Source organism: Heptranchias perlo, unplaced genomic scaffold (assembly GCF_035084215.1).
Source record: "Heptranchias perlo isolate sHepPer1 unplaced genomic scaffold, sHepPer1.hap1 HAP1_SCAFFOLD_60, whole genome shotgun sequence".
Lineage (NCBI taxonomy): Eukaryota > Metazoa > Chordata > Chondrichthyes > Hexanchiformes > Hexanchidae > Heptranchias > Heptranchias perlo.
The window spans coordinates 1232974-1246139 of NW_027139623.1; the positions used below are offsets into that span (position 1 = coordinate 1232974).

Here is a 13166-nt window from a genome sequence, read left to right on the forward strand (position 1 = left end):
GCTCATAATTAAACACTTGATTAAATATATGGTGACCTCGTGAAGGATTTTGGACCTTTCAAAATGGATCTTTCACTTGCTAAAGGAGCAGAGTTTGGTTCAACACAGGATGGAACACAGAACTGTTAGACTTGACTGTTCAAAACTACATTCTGAGAAGATTGAGCAAGTTCGAAAGGATTTATTATTGCTTCAGATTGTTTAGAAGTCTAACTGAGACGATGTACTTGCGTTGAGGTAAGCGGCGAGGTTAAAGTTAAGACAGCTGCCGAGCTCGGAATTGAAGTCTGTGGGAAACTGTCGTAAACTTCAGATGCTGCAGCAACAGTTTGTTTGAACCATGGGAAAGAGAGAGAGGGAAAGGAGAGAGAGTGAAAAGTTCCAGCAGCTTGTTTTTACCAGCGAGGATGGGAAAACATTTCTCCTCATTTCCCCTCCAGTTCTTTTGCCAATTATTTTGAATCTCTGTCCTTTGGTTATTCACCCACTTGCCGGTGGAAACAGTTTCTCCCTTTTTGGCTGCCCAAACCCCTCATTATTTTGAATACCTCTATTAGGTCTCCACTCAAGCTTCTCTGCTCCAAGGAGAACAAACCCAGATTCTCCAATCTCTCCACATAACGGAAGTCCCTCTTCCCTGGCATCATCCTGATCAAGCTCCTCCGTACCCTCTCCAAGGCCTTGCCATCTTTCCTAAAGTGTACTGTCCAGAATTGTACACAACACTCAAGCTGAGGCCTAACCAGGTCAGCGTGACTTCCTTGTGTTTGTATTCAATGCCACTATTTAGAAAGCCAAGTGTCCCATTCACTTTCATAGCTGCCTGTTCAACTGGCCGGGTCGCCTTCAACGATTTGTAAATATGCACACCCAGGCCCCTCTGCTCTTGGATCTACTGAAAATAGTACCATTTATCAACTTGCCCTGTCACCTTCAAAGATTGGTGAATATACACCCCCAGGTCCCACTGCTCTTCCACCCCCTCAAAATAGTACCATTTAGATGCTACTGGCTCTACACGTGGTTCCTCCAAAAGTGCATGAATTCACTCTTATCCGCATTAAATTTCAACTGCCATGTCTCCGCCTATTTCGTCAGCCTGCCTATGTACTCCTGAAGTCTGCTACTATCCTGCTCACGGTTTATGTTTCGAATTTTGGCTACAATTGTGAAAAGATCCTCTTGGACTCGCCTCACCTTTAAACACAAGGACAGGCAAGACTTCCGTTACCTCGTGAAAAACCTAATGCTCGGCACAGGATAGCATTCAGTGGAAGAGCGCACGCACCGTATCAATGGTTCCGAACCCAGGGCTGGATTGCGGGCCCAGTGAGAGATTATTCCACTTTGACAGATTGGGGAGGACCTGGGACAAGAGTTTAGACTACGCAGAGGTAGGAATAGGCTGGATTTTAGGCGCTTCTCCTTTTCCCAGTGAGTAGTGAGCCTCTGGAATGCGTTGCTGGCTGGTGCGGTGCGTGCTGACTCTATGCCTGCCTTCTCCAGGGAGCTGGACCGGTTTTTGGCTGGGGCAGAGGTCACAATATATAAAAGGTGAGAGAATTTACAGTTAGTGTCCGTACGATCCATGTGATCTCCTGGACTGGTTTCGAACACCTGAGGAGGTCGGGGAGGAATTTTCCAGTGTATTCTATCCCTTAAAGGCCCTGGATTTTTCTCAGGATCTTTGCCTCTCCCAGGAGATTACACGGCTGCGGGCGGGTGAGGGGGAGTAAGTGTCAGTAATGATGCTCCAGCAATCCCGAGTGAGGGGCAGGCCTGATGGACCAGCTGGTCTTTTACTGCCCGTCATTTCCGTATGTTCGTCTACATCCCCAGCTCGTCATCGTGTTTTCAACGAAACGATCTTCACACAAACCCACACCTGGGGCATGTGCTGCGTCTGTCTTCAGTGAAACGAGACTCAATGTCTCTGCGTCTCACGTTATTCTCCTCTGAAGTTCAAGGGCTCGAAATATTCTTGCAGGCCTCTGCTACAATGTGCCTGAGAATTTCTAGTCCCGTCCAGCCGTCTGCTACGTGTCTAGGTGGCTGTTGTCCGCTTGGAGCACAAGAGGAGATGACTTTCAACCCAGTAAATCATTGGGTGGTCTTAAGACAGTGAACACCCAGTCCTTATACCCTTGGTTATAGTTCTATTGGATTCGGGGTTGTAGCTCAGTGGTATAGCGCCTGCTTTGCGTGTATATATTTCTGGGTTCAATATCTAACATCTCCAACATTTATTTTCACCAGAATGTCCCACAGAAAGATGAATCGTGCTTTCAGAGGGAAGCGAGTTCCAACTTCTGAGACAATCATTCAATTGTCCCGGAGCAGGACTTCATCTCACGGTCCCCTCAGCTGCTCAGCTCATACCAGCCGCCGACTGACCGGAATTCAAAACACGAACCATAAAGTGCTTGGAGAGAGAACCCGGGACCTCATACACGCGAAGCACGCGATCTATCACTGAGCTACATCACCAGATAGGGAAGACCTCTAACCAAATATAAAAGGACTCAGTGCCTCACTTTCCTAAGGCCATCCGAGGATTTACTCGGTTGAAAAGCATCTCCTTTTGTACTCCAAGCAGACAACTATACCGAGGCATGCGGACCTGATATACTCGGAGACTTAGAGTAATGAGAAAGGGGGCGTTGAGAAATAAGACTGGGAGAGGGGGAGAGCCTCCATGGGCTGTGCTGGAACCATCCTTCCGATTCCAGGGCGCAATTTTCGTACGTTATCAGTCACTTTGCTTCTGATTGGACGGGACTAGAAATGCTCAGGCACATTGTAGCAGAGGCCGGCAAGAATATTTCGAGTCCTTGAGCTTCAGAGGGGGGCAACTTAAGGCCTGGAGAGTATTGTGTCTCATTTCACTATAGACGGATGCAGGACTTGCCCCAGGTGTAGGTTTGTGTTCAAAGATCACTTCACTGAAAACACCTTGACGATCTGGGGTTATAGACCGGCATGACGGGCGGGAAAACAGTTGGTTCATCAATCCTGCCCCACATGCCTGGAGCATCGTGACCAGACATTTCCTCCCTACAAAACCCGCCCCACCCACCGGAAACATGTAATCTCCTGGGAGCGGTTACAAATCAGAAAAACAATCAAAAGCCGATAATGAGGGCGAATTCTGGGAAATTCCTCCCCGACTCCCTCAGGCGATCGAATCGAGTTCAGTGGATCACACTGACCATGTGTAGGTTAACTGTAAAACCACTCACCTATATGATGCGATCTCTGCCCCAGTCAAGAAATGGCCCAGATCCCTCGAGAACGCGGAGGGAGTCAGCACCCACCACACCAGCCAGAATTGCATTCCAGAGACTCACTACTCTCTGGGAAAAGAAGAATCACCGAACATTAAGAATATTTTTACCTCTGTGTGGTCTGAACGCCTGTCAGCTGCTCCTCCCCAATCTGTGAAACTGGATGGTGGTGAACCTGTGGAATTCTCTACCACAGAAGGCTGTGGAGGCGAAGTCACTGAATATATTTAAGAAGCAGATAGAGAGATTTCGACACACACAAGGCATCAAGGGGTATGGGGAGAGCGCGGAAATATGGTATTGAGGTAGAGGATCAGCCATGATCCGATTGAATGGCGGAGCAGGCTCGACGGGCCGAATGGCCCACTCGTGATCCTATTTTCGATGTTTTAACAACTCCGCACGCAATCCAGCCCCAGGACGGCAGCCATTATCAAAGGCGCGTGCGCGCTTCCATTGAATTTTATCCTGTGCAGAGCATTTGCCTTTTCTCGAGGCAAAGAAACCCTTTCCTGTCCTTGTGTGTGAAGGTGAGGTGAGGACAAGAGGGTCTTTTCAAAAAGTCAGCGGAAATAAAAAAATACAATTGCCAATAGTCAGTGACGAGGCTGACATCCAACCTCTGAATCATAAAGTGAGATGGATGAATGACACAGCGTCAAACAAGAGCTGGGACTGCTCGCTAGACATTGCACTGTCACATATTCCGGTCAGTCGGCGGCTGTTATGAGCTGAGCTGCTGAGGGGACCGTGAGATGAAGTCCTGCTCCGGGATAATTTAATGCTTGTTGAGCCTCAGAAGTTGGAACTCGCTGCGCTCAGAAAGCGCGATTCGCCTTTCCGTGCGTCATTCTGATGAAAAATATTTTTGGAGATGCTGGGGATTGAACCCAGGACCTCATACATACGCTCTACCACTGAGCTGCATCCCCCGATAAAATAAATTGCTACCCAACGAAAGAAGAACGGATTATCCTCATTTTATGAGACCACCCATGGTGGGTCTGCCACGTGATAGATTATTTCCAGTTTCAAAGATTGCGGAGGAGCGGGGAACAGGCGTTGAGACGACACAGAGGGAAGAATCGTCTGGATGTTAGGCGGTTCTTTATTTCCCAGAGTGTAGTGAGTCTCTGGAATGCATTGCCGGCTGGTCTGGTGGGTGCTGACACTTTGTATACTTGGCTTAAAATCATCGAGTTTTCTGTTCCAAGCAGACAATTAAAGGTGAAGTTTGCGGACCTGATACAACTGTGGGTGAACGGAAGGAACCAGACCTCGGCACTTAGTCTAATAAGAAAGGGGGAGTTGAGAAGAAAGGCTGGGAAAGTGGGGAGAGACTCCTTGAACTGTGCTGTAACCATCCTTCCTATTTCAGGGCGCATTTTTCGAACGCTCCCGTTATCAGTCACTTTACTCACGGTTGGACGGGACTAGAAATGCTCAGGCACATTGTGGCAGAGGCCGGCAAGAATATTTCGAGTCCTCCCGCTTCAGAGGAGGGTAAGGTGAGGCGTGGAGAGCATTGAGTCTCATTTCACTATAAAGGGCCAGGTGTGAGTTTGTGTTTAAAGATCACTTCACAAAAACACCTTAACGAGCTGAGGTTACTGAAGGACATGATGGTCAGGAAAAGACCAGCTGGTTCATCAATCCTGTCCCACATGCCCGGAGCATCGTGACTGGACACTTCCTACTGACACCACCCGCCCCACCCACCGGAAACATGTAATCTTCTGGGAGCGGTTACAAACCAGAAAAAAATATAGGGCCAAGTTTTGGAAAGTTCCTTCCCGACATCTTCAGGCGATTGAAACCAGTCGAGGACATGACACTGACCATGTGTAGGTTAACTGTAAAACCACTCACCTTCTATATGATGCGATCTCTGACCCAGTCAAGAACAGATCCAGATCCCTCGAGAAGGCAGAAAGAGAGTCAGCACCCACCACACCAGCCGGCAATGCATTCCAGAGACTCACTACTCTCTGGGAAATGAAGAACCGCCTGACATCCAGACTATTCTTACCTCTGTGTCGTCGAAACGCCTGTTCCCTGCTCCGCCCCAATCTTTGAAACTGCAAATAATCTATCACGTGGCAGACCCACCTTGGACGGTCTCATCAAATGAGAACGATCAGTTCTTCTTTCCTTGGGTAGCGATTTATTTCATCTGGGGATGTAGCTCAGTGGTAGAGCGCATGCTTCGCGTGTATGAGGTCCTGGGTTCAATCCCCAGCGTTTCCAAAGTGATTTTTTCATCAGAATTACTCACGGAAAGGCGAATTTCCCTTTCTGAGCGCAGTGAGTTCCAACTTCTGAGGCTCCATGAACATTCAATTCTCCGGGAGCAGGACTTCGTCTCACGGTCCCCTCAGCAGCTCAGCTCATTACAGCCGCCGACTGACCAGAATTCAAAATGTGAAGTGTTTGGGCATCGAACCTGAGACCTCATGCACGCGAAGCATGCGGTCTATCACTGAGCTCCATCACCAGATAATAACGATCTCTAACCAAGTGTAAAAGGGCTGAGTGCCTCACTTTCCTAAGGTCACCCGAGGATTTACTGTGCTGAAAAGCATTTCCTCTTTGAAGCACAGGAGATACCTGAGGTCTGCGGACCTGATACTAGTATTTTAATTCCAGATTTTATTTAATTAATTCAATTTTTAATTAATTGAAATTTAATTCCACAGCTGCCGTGGCGGGATTATTAGTCCAGGACTCTGAATTACTAGTCCAGTAAACTAACCACTATTCTACCGTACCCGGTGGGTAAACAGAAGAAACCAGGTCTCGTCAATCAGAGAAATGAGAAAGGGAGCGTTGCGAAGAAAGTCTGGGGGAGAGGTGAGTCTCCTCGGGCTGTGCCGACCAGCATTTCTGTTTCAGGTCGCTGTTCTTCCAAATGCTCGCTGGATATTGCACCGTCACACATTCCGATCAGTCGGCGGCTGATGTGAACTGAGCTGCTGAGGAGACCGTGAGATGAAATCCTGCTCAGGGACAATTTGATGCTTGTGGATCCTCAGAGGTTGGAATTCGCGGCACATCGAAATCAAGATTCGCCTTTCTGTGGGTAATTCTGGTGAAAAAAATAGCTTTGGAGATGCTGGGAATTGAAACCAAAACCTCACACATGCAAAGCACGGGCTCGACCACTGAGCTTACATCCGCAGATAGGTGCAAATTCCAACGAAGAGCTGATCTCCTTCATTTTATGAGGCCACATAAGGATTTTTTTCGGGCTTCAATTCATCTGCTTTTCTGCTCCAACCAGACAATTAAACATGAAGTTTGCGGACCTGATATAATTGTTGGTAAACGGAAGAAACCAGGCCTCAGCACTCAGAGTAATGAGAATGGGGCGTTGAGAAGAAAGGCTGGGAGAGGGGGAGAGCCTCCTTTGGCTGTGCTGTCACCATCCTCCCGATTTCAGGGCACATTTTTCGAACGCTCCCGTTATCAGTCACTTTGCTTACGGTTGGACGGGACTAGAAATCCTCAGACACATTGTGGCAGAGGCCGGCAAGAATATTTCGAGTCCCTGAGCTTCAGAGGAGGGTAAGGTGAGACACAGACAGCATTGAGGATAATTTCACTACAGACGGATGCAGGACTTGCCCCAGGTGTGGTTTTGTGTTTAAAGATCACTTCACTGAAAACAGCTTGACGGTCTGGGGCTACAGACGGACATGATGGTCAGGAAAAGACCAGTTGGTTCATCAATCCTGCCCCACATGCCCGGATCATCGTGACTAGACACATCCTACCGACACCACCCGCCCCACCCACCGGAAACATGTAATCTCCTGGGAGCGGCGACAAACTAGAAACAAATCCAGCGCCAATAAGGAGGGGAAATTCTGGGAAATTCCTCCCCGAATCCCTCAGGCGATCGAATCGAGTTCAGTGGATCACACTGACCATGTGTAGTTTAACTGTAAAACCACTCACCTTCTATATGATGCGATCTCTGCCTCAGTCAAGAACTGGTTCAGATCCATCCAGAAGGCAAAGAGAGAGTCAGCACCCACCACACCAGCCGGCAATGCATTCCAGAGACTCAGTACTCTCTGGGAAAAGAAGAACCGCCTAACATCCAGACTATTCCTACCTCTGTGTCGTCTGAACGCCTGTCCGCTGCTCCTCCCCGATCTGTCAAACTGAGAATAATCTATTTCTTCACTCAGAGGGTGGTGAACCTGTGGAATTCTCTGCCACAGAAGGCTGTGGAGGCCAAGTCACTGAATATATTTAAGAAAGACAGATTTCTACACACAGAAGGCATCAAAGCGTATGGAGAGAGAGCGCGAATATGGTGTTCAGATCGAGGATCAGCCATGATCATATATAATGGCGGAGCAGGCTCGAAGGGCCCAATGGCCGACTCGTGATCCTATTTTCTCTGTTATTATTACTGGGCCCGCTCTCCATCCCCGGGATGGGAGCCATTTCAAAGGCGCGTGCGTGCTTCCATTGAATTTTATCGTGAGCAGAGCGTTCGGTTTTTCTCGAGGTGAAGAAACCCTTTCCTGTCCTTGTGTGTGAAGGTGAGGTGAGGACAAGAGGATCTTTTCAAACTTCGAAACATGAAGCGTTTGGAGATGCCGGGGATTGAACCCGGGACCTCATACATGCAACGCATGCGCTCTTCCACTGAGCTATATCCCCTCAGCAAAGCCGCTTCAACTTTAGAATAAAAAAGTGGGCTTTCCGCTCTGTCTCCACCGGACAACGCGATGCCCAGTCGTCACACGTGCTCACCATGTTCAACCTCTGCTTCAGTTCACGGGGTTTTCGCTCCTCTTTACTTTGAACTTCCCAAAAAAAGTAAGCGGAAATTAAAAAAAATACAATTGCCAATAGCCAGTGACGAGGCTGACATTCAATTTCTGAATCATGAAGTGAGATGGATGAATGACACATTGTCAAACAAGAGCTGGGACTGCTCGCTCGGCATTGCACCGTCACACATTCCGGTCAGTCGGCGGCTGGTGTGAGCTGAGCTGCTGAGGGGACCGTGAGATGAAGTCCTGCGACGGGACAATTGTGGAGCCTCAGAAGTTGGAACTTGCTGCCTTCAGAAAGCGCGATTCGCCTTTCCGTGCGTAATTCTGATGAAAAAAGATTTTTTGGAGATGCTGGGGATTGAACCCAGGACCTCATACATGCGAAGCATGCGCTCTACCACTGAGCTACATCCCCATATGCAATAAATAGCTCACCAAGGAAAGAAGAACTGACCGTTCTCATTTTCTGAGCCCGTCCAAGGTGGGTCTGCCACGTGATAGATTATTTGCAGTTTCAAAGATTGGGGCGGAGCACGGGACAGGCGTTTAGACGATGCAGAGGTAAGAATAGTCTGGATGTTAGTCGGATCTTCATTTCCCAGAGAGTAATGATTCTCTGGAAAGCATCAGCTCTTCTTTCCCTGGTTAGAATGTTTACTTATGTGGGGATGTAGCGCAGTAGTAGAGCGCATGCTTCGCATGTATGAGGTCCTGGGTTCAATCCCCAGCTTCTCCAAAAATGTTTTTCATCAGAATTACCCACGGAAAGGCGAATCGCGCTTTCGAAGCGCAGCGAGTTCCAACTTTTGAGGCTCCACAAGCATTAAATTATCCCGGAGCAGGACTTCATCTCACGGTCCCCTCAGCAGCTCAGCTCATCGCAGCCGCCGACTGACCGGAATGTGTGACAGTGCAATGTCGAGCGAGCAGTCCCAGCTCTTGTTTGACGCTGTGTCATTCATCCGTCTCACTTTATGATTCAGAATTTGGATGTGAAACTCGTCACTGAGTAGTGGCAATTAGATATTTTTAAAATTTCCGCTGACATTGTTTTTGGAAAGTTCAAAGTAAAGAGGAGCAGAAACCCCGTGAACTGAAGCAGAGGTTGAACATTGTGAGCATGTGTGATGACTGGGCATCTCGTTGTCCGGGAGAGACAGAGCGGAAAGCCCACTTTTTTATTCTAAATTTGAAACGGTGTTGGTGAGGGGATGTAGCTCAGTGGAAGAGCGCATGCGTTGCATGTATGAGGTCCCGGGTTCAATCCCCAGCATCTCCAAATGCTTTATGTTTCGAATTTTGAAAGGACCCTCCTGTTCTCACCTCACCTTCACACACAAGGACAGGAAAGGGTTTCTTCACCTCGAGAAAAACCGAACGCTCTGCACACGATAAAATTCAATGGAAGCACGCACGCGCCTTTGAAATGGCTCCCATCCCGGGGCTGGAGAGCGAGCCCAGTAATAATAACAGAGAAAATAGGATCACGAGTCGGCCATTGGGCCCTTCGAGCCTGCTCCGCCATTATGTAAGATCATGGCTGATCCTCTATCTCAATACCACATTCCCGCTCTCTCTCCATCCGCTTTGATGCCTTCTGTGTGTGCAAATCTGTCTTTCTTAAATATATTCAGTGACGTGGCCTCCACAGTATCCTATGGTAGAGAATTCTACAGGTTCACCACCCTCTGAGTGAAGAAATAGATTATTCCCAGTTTCACAGATCCGGGAGGAGCAGCGGACAGGCGTTCAGACTACACAGAGGTAGGAATAGTCTGGATGTTAGGCGGTTCTTCTTTTCCCAGAGAGTACTGAGTCTCTGGAATGCATTCCCGGCTGGTGTGGTTGGTGCTGACACTCTCTCTGGGCCTTCTGGATGGATCTTGACCAGGGCAGAGATCGCATCATATAGAAGGTGAGTGATTTTACAGTAAACCTAAACATGGTCAGTGTGATCCACTGAACTCGATTCGATCGCCGGAGGGAGTCGGGGAGGAATTTCCCAGAATTTCCCCTCCTTATTGGCGCTGGATTTGTTTCTACTTTGTCGCCGCTCCCAGGAGATTACATGTTTCCGGTGGGCGGGGCGGGTGGTGTCGGGAGGAAGTGTCCGGTCACGATGCTTCGGGCATGTGGGGAAGGATTGATGAACCAACTGGTCTTTTCCTGACCATCATGTCCGTCTGTAACCTCAGCTGGTCAAGGTGTTTTCAGTGAAGTGATCTTTAAACACAAAACCACACCAGGGGCAAGTCCTGCATCCGTCTATAGTGAAATTATACTCAATGCTGTCTGTGTCTCACCTTACCCTCCTCTGAAGCTCAGGGACTCGAAATATTCTTGCCGAACTCTGCTACAATGTGCCTGAGGATTTCTAGTCCCGTCCAACCGGAAGCAAAGTGACTGATAACGGGAGCGTTCGAAAAATGTGCCCTGAAATCGGAATGATGGTTACAGCACAGCCAAAGGAGGCTCTCCCCCTCTCCCAGCCTTTCTTCTCAACGCCCCCTTTCTCATTGCTCTGAGTGCCGAGGCCTGGTTTCTTCCGTTCACCCACAATTACATCAGGTCCGCAAACTTCATGTTTAATTGTCTGTTTGGAGCAGAAAAGGAGATGAATTGAAGCCCAAAAAAAACCTTTTGTGTTCTCATAAAATGAAGGAGATCAGCTCTTCGTTGGAATGTGATCCGATGTGGGGATGTAGCTCAGTGGTAGAGCGCGTGCTTTGCATGTATAAGGTCCTGGGTTCAGTCCCCAGCATCTCCAAAGCTATTTTCTCACCAGAATTACCCACAGAAAGGCGAATCTTGGTTTCGGTGTGCCGCGAATTCCAACCTCTGAGGCTCCACAAGCATCAAATTGCCCCTGAGCAGGATTTCATCTCAAGGTCTCCTCAGCAGCTCAGCTCAAAACAGCCACCGACTGATGGGAATGTGTGACGGTGCAATGTCCAGCGAGCCGTTCGAAGAACGGCGACCTGAAACAGAAATGCTGGTCGGCACAGCCCGAGGAGACTCACCTCTCTCCCAGACTTTCTTCGCAACGCTCCCTTTCTCATTTCTTTGAGTGACGAGACCTGGTTTCTTCTGTTTCCCCAGCGGGTACGGTAGTATCGTGGTTAGGTTACTGAACTCATAATGTGGCGTCATGAATTCGAATCCCGCCACGGCAGCTGGGGAATTTAACATTAATTAATTAAATAAAATCTGGAATTAAAATACTAGTATCAGGTCCGCATACCTCAAAGCAGCTGAAAAGAGGAAATGCTTTTCAGCACATTAAATCCTCGGATGACCTTCGGAAAGTGAGGCACTCAGTCCTTTTACACTTGGTTAGAGGTCGTTATTATCTGGTGATGGAGCTCAGTGATAGACCGCATGCTTCGCGTGTATGAGGTCTCAGGTTCTATCCCCAAGCACTTTACCTTTTGAATTCTGGTCAGTCGGCGGCTGTTATGAGCTGAGCTGCTGAGGGGACCGTGAGATGAAGTCCTGCTTCGGGACAATTGAATGTTTGTCTCAGAAGTTGGAACTCGCTTCCCTCTGAAAGCACGATTCGTCTTTCTGTTGGACATTCTGGTGAAAATAAATGGTGGAGGTGTTAGATATTGAACCCAGAAATTTATACACGCAAAGCAGGCGCTATACCACTGAGCTGCAACCCCGAATCCAATAGACCTATAACCAAGGGTAGAAGAAATGGGTGTTCACTGTCTTAAGACCACCCAATGATTTACTGGGCTTAAAATCATCTCCTCTTGTGCTCCAAGCAGACAACAGCCACCTAGTCACGTAGCGGACGGTTGGACGGGACGAGAAATTCTCAGGCACATTGCAGCAGAGGCCTGAAAGAATATTTCGAGCCCTTGAGCTTCAGAGGAGAATAACGTGAGACGCAGAGACATTGAGTCTCGTTTCACTAAAGACAGACGCAGGACATGCCGCAGGAGTGGGTTTGTGTGACGATCGCTTCATTGAAAATACCTTGACGAGCTGGGGACGCACACGAACAAACGGAAATGACGGGCAGTAAAAGACCAGCTGGTCCATCAAGCCTGCCCCTCACTCGGGATGGCTGGAGCATCATTACTGACACTTACTCCCCCTCCCCCCGCCCGCAGCCATGGAATCTCCCGGAAGAGGCAAAGATCCTGAGAAAAAATCCTGTGCCTTTAGGGGATAGAATACACTGGAAAATTCATCCCCGATCCCCTCAAGTGATCGAAATCAGTCCAGGAGATCATATGGATCAGAAGCACGTTAATAGTAAATCCTCTTACTTTTTATATGTTGCGACCTCTTCCCCAGCCAAAAACCGGTCCAGTTCCCTGGAGAAGGCAGACAGAGAGTCAGCACCCACTACATCAGCCAGCAACGCATTGCAGAGGTTCACTACTCACTGGGAAAAGAAGAGCCGCCTCTCCACATTCTTCCTACCAAAATGCATCACTTTACACTTCTGTGACTCTATTTCATCTGCCATGTATTTCCCATTTCGCCAGTCTGTCCATATCCTCCTGAAGACTGTTACTATCCTCCACATTATTTACTACTTTTGCGAGCTTTGTGTCATCTGCAAACTTTGAAATGATACCCTCTATATCCAAGTCCAGGATATTAATATATATCATATCGAGCAGTGGTGCTAATAGTGACCCCTGGGGAACACCACTGTATACTTCTTTTCCAGTCTGAAAAAACACCATTCACCATTACTCTCTGCTTTCTGTCTCCTAGTCAATTTTGTATCCGCGCTGCCACTGTCCGTTTAATCCCATGGGTGACTACTGTTAGATCCGTGGGTTAAACTATCGCATCGTTAGATATTGGGCAGTGCAGAACACGAATATCCAGTTCAGATTATATGGGGAATTACTGTCACATCCCTGGGTTATACTGTGTTATTATTAGTTATGTGGCAGTCCAGAAACACGAATGTACAGTTCAGTTTAAAAAGGAAACTGTTGATGCATCCTTGCGTTACACTGTCATATTGTTAGAAAGTGGACAGTGCAGAATATGATTATCCTGTTCAGATTACACGGGGGAACTATAATTACATCCCTGGGTTACACGGTCGTGTTGTGAG

At 48.1% G+C, this 13166-nt stretch overlaps 6 non-coding genes across 6 annotated transcripts; 4 read left to right on the plus strand and 2 right to left on the minus strand.

Moving 5' to 3' along the window:
- The first annotated feature begins 5459 nt into the window (after positions 1-5459).
- trnaa-cgc (transfer RNA alanine (anticodon CGC)) lies at positions 5460-5531 on the plus strand. The gene has a single exon. It is a non-coding gene; the product is annotated as a tRNA-Ala (tRNA).
- Positions 5532-7886: 2355 nt separating this feature from the next.
- Positions 7887-7958, minus strand: trnaa-ugc (transfer RNA alanine (anticodon UGC)). The gene has a single exon. It is a non-coding gene; the product is annotated as a tRNA-Ala (tRNA).
- Positions 7959-8420: 462 nt separating this feature from the next.
- trnaa-cgc (transfer RNA alanine (anticodon CGC)) lies at positions 8421-8492 on the minus strand. The gene has a single exon. It is a non-coding gene; the product is annotated as a tRNA-Ala (tRNA).
- A 249-nt stretch (positions 8493-8741) lies between these two features.
- On the plus strand, positions 8742-8813 carry trnaa-cgc (transfer RNA alanine (anticodon CGC)). Its single transcript has one exon. It is a non-coding gene; the product is annotated as a tRNA-Ala (tRNA).
- Positions 8814-9284: 471 nt separating this feature from the next.
- trnaa-ugc (transfer RNA alanine (anticodon UGC)) lies at positions 9285-9356 on the plus strand. Its single transcript has one exon. It is a non-coding gene; the product is annotated as a tRNA-Ala (tRNA).
- Positions 9357-10772: 1416 nt separating this feature from the next.
- trnaa-ugc (transfer RNA alanine (anticodon UGC)) lies at positions 10773-10844 on the plus strand. Its single transcript has one exon. It is a non-coding gene; the product is annotated as a tRNA-Ala (tRNA).
- Positions 10845-13166: the final 2322 nt, after the last annotated feature.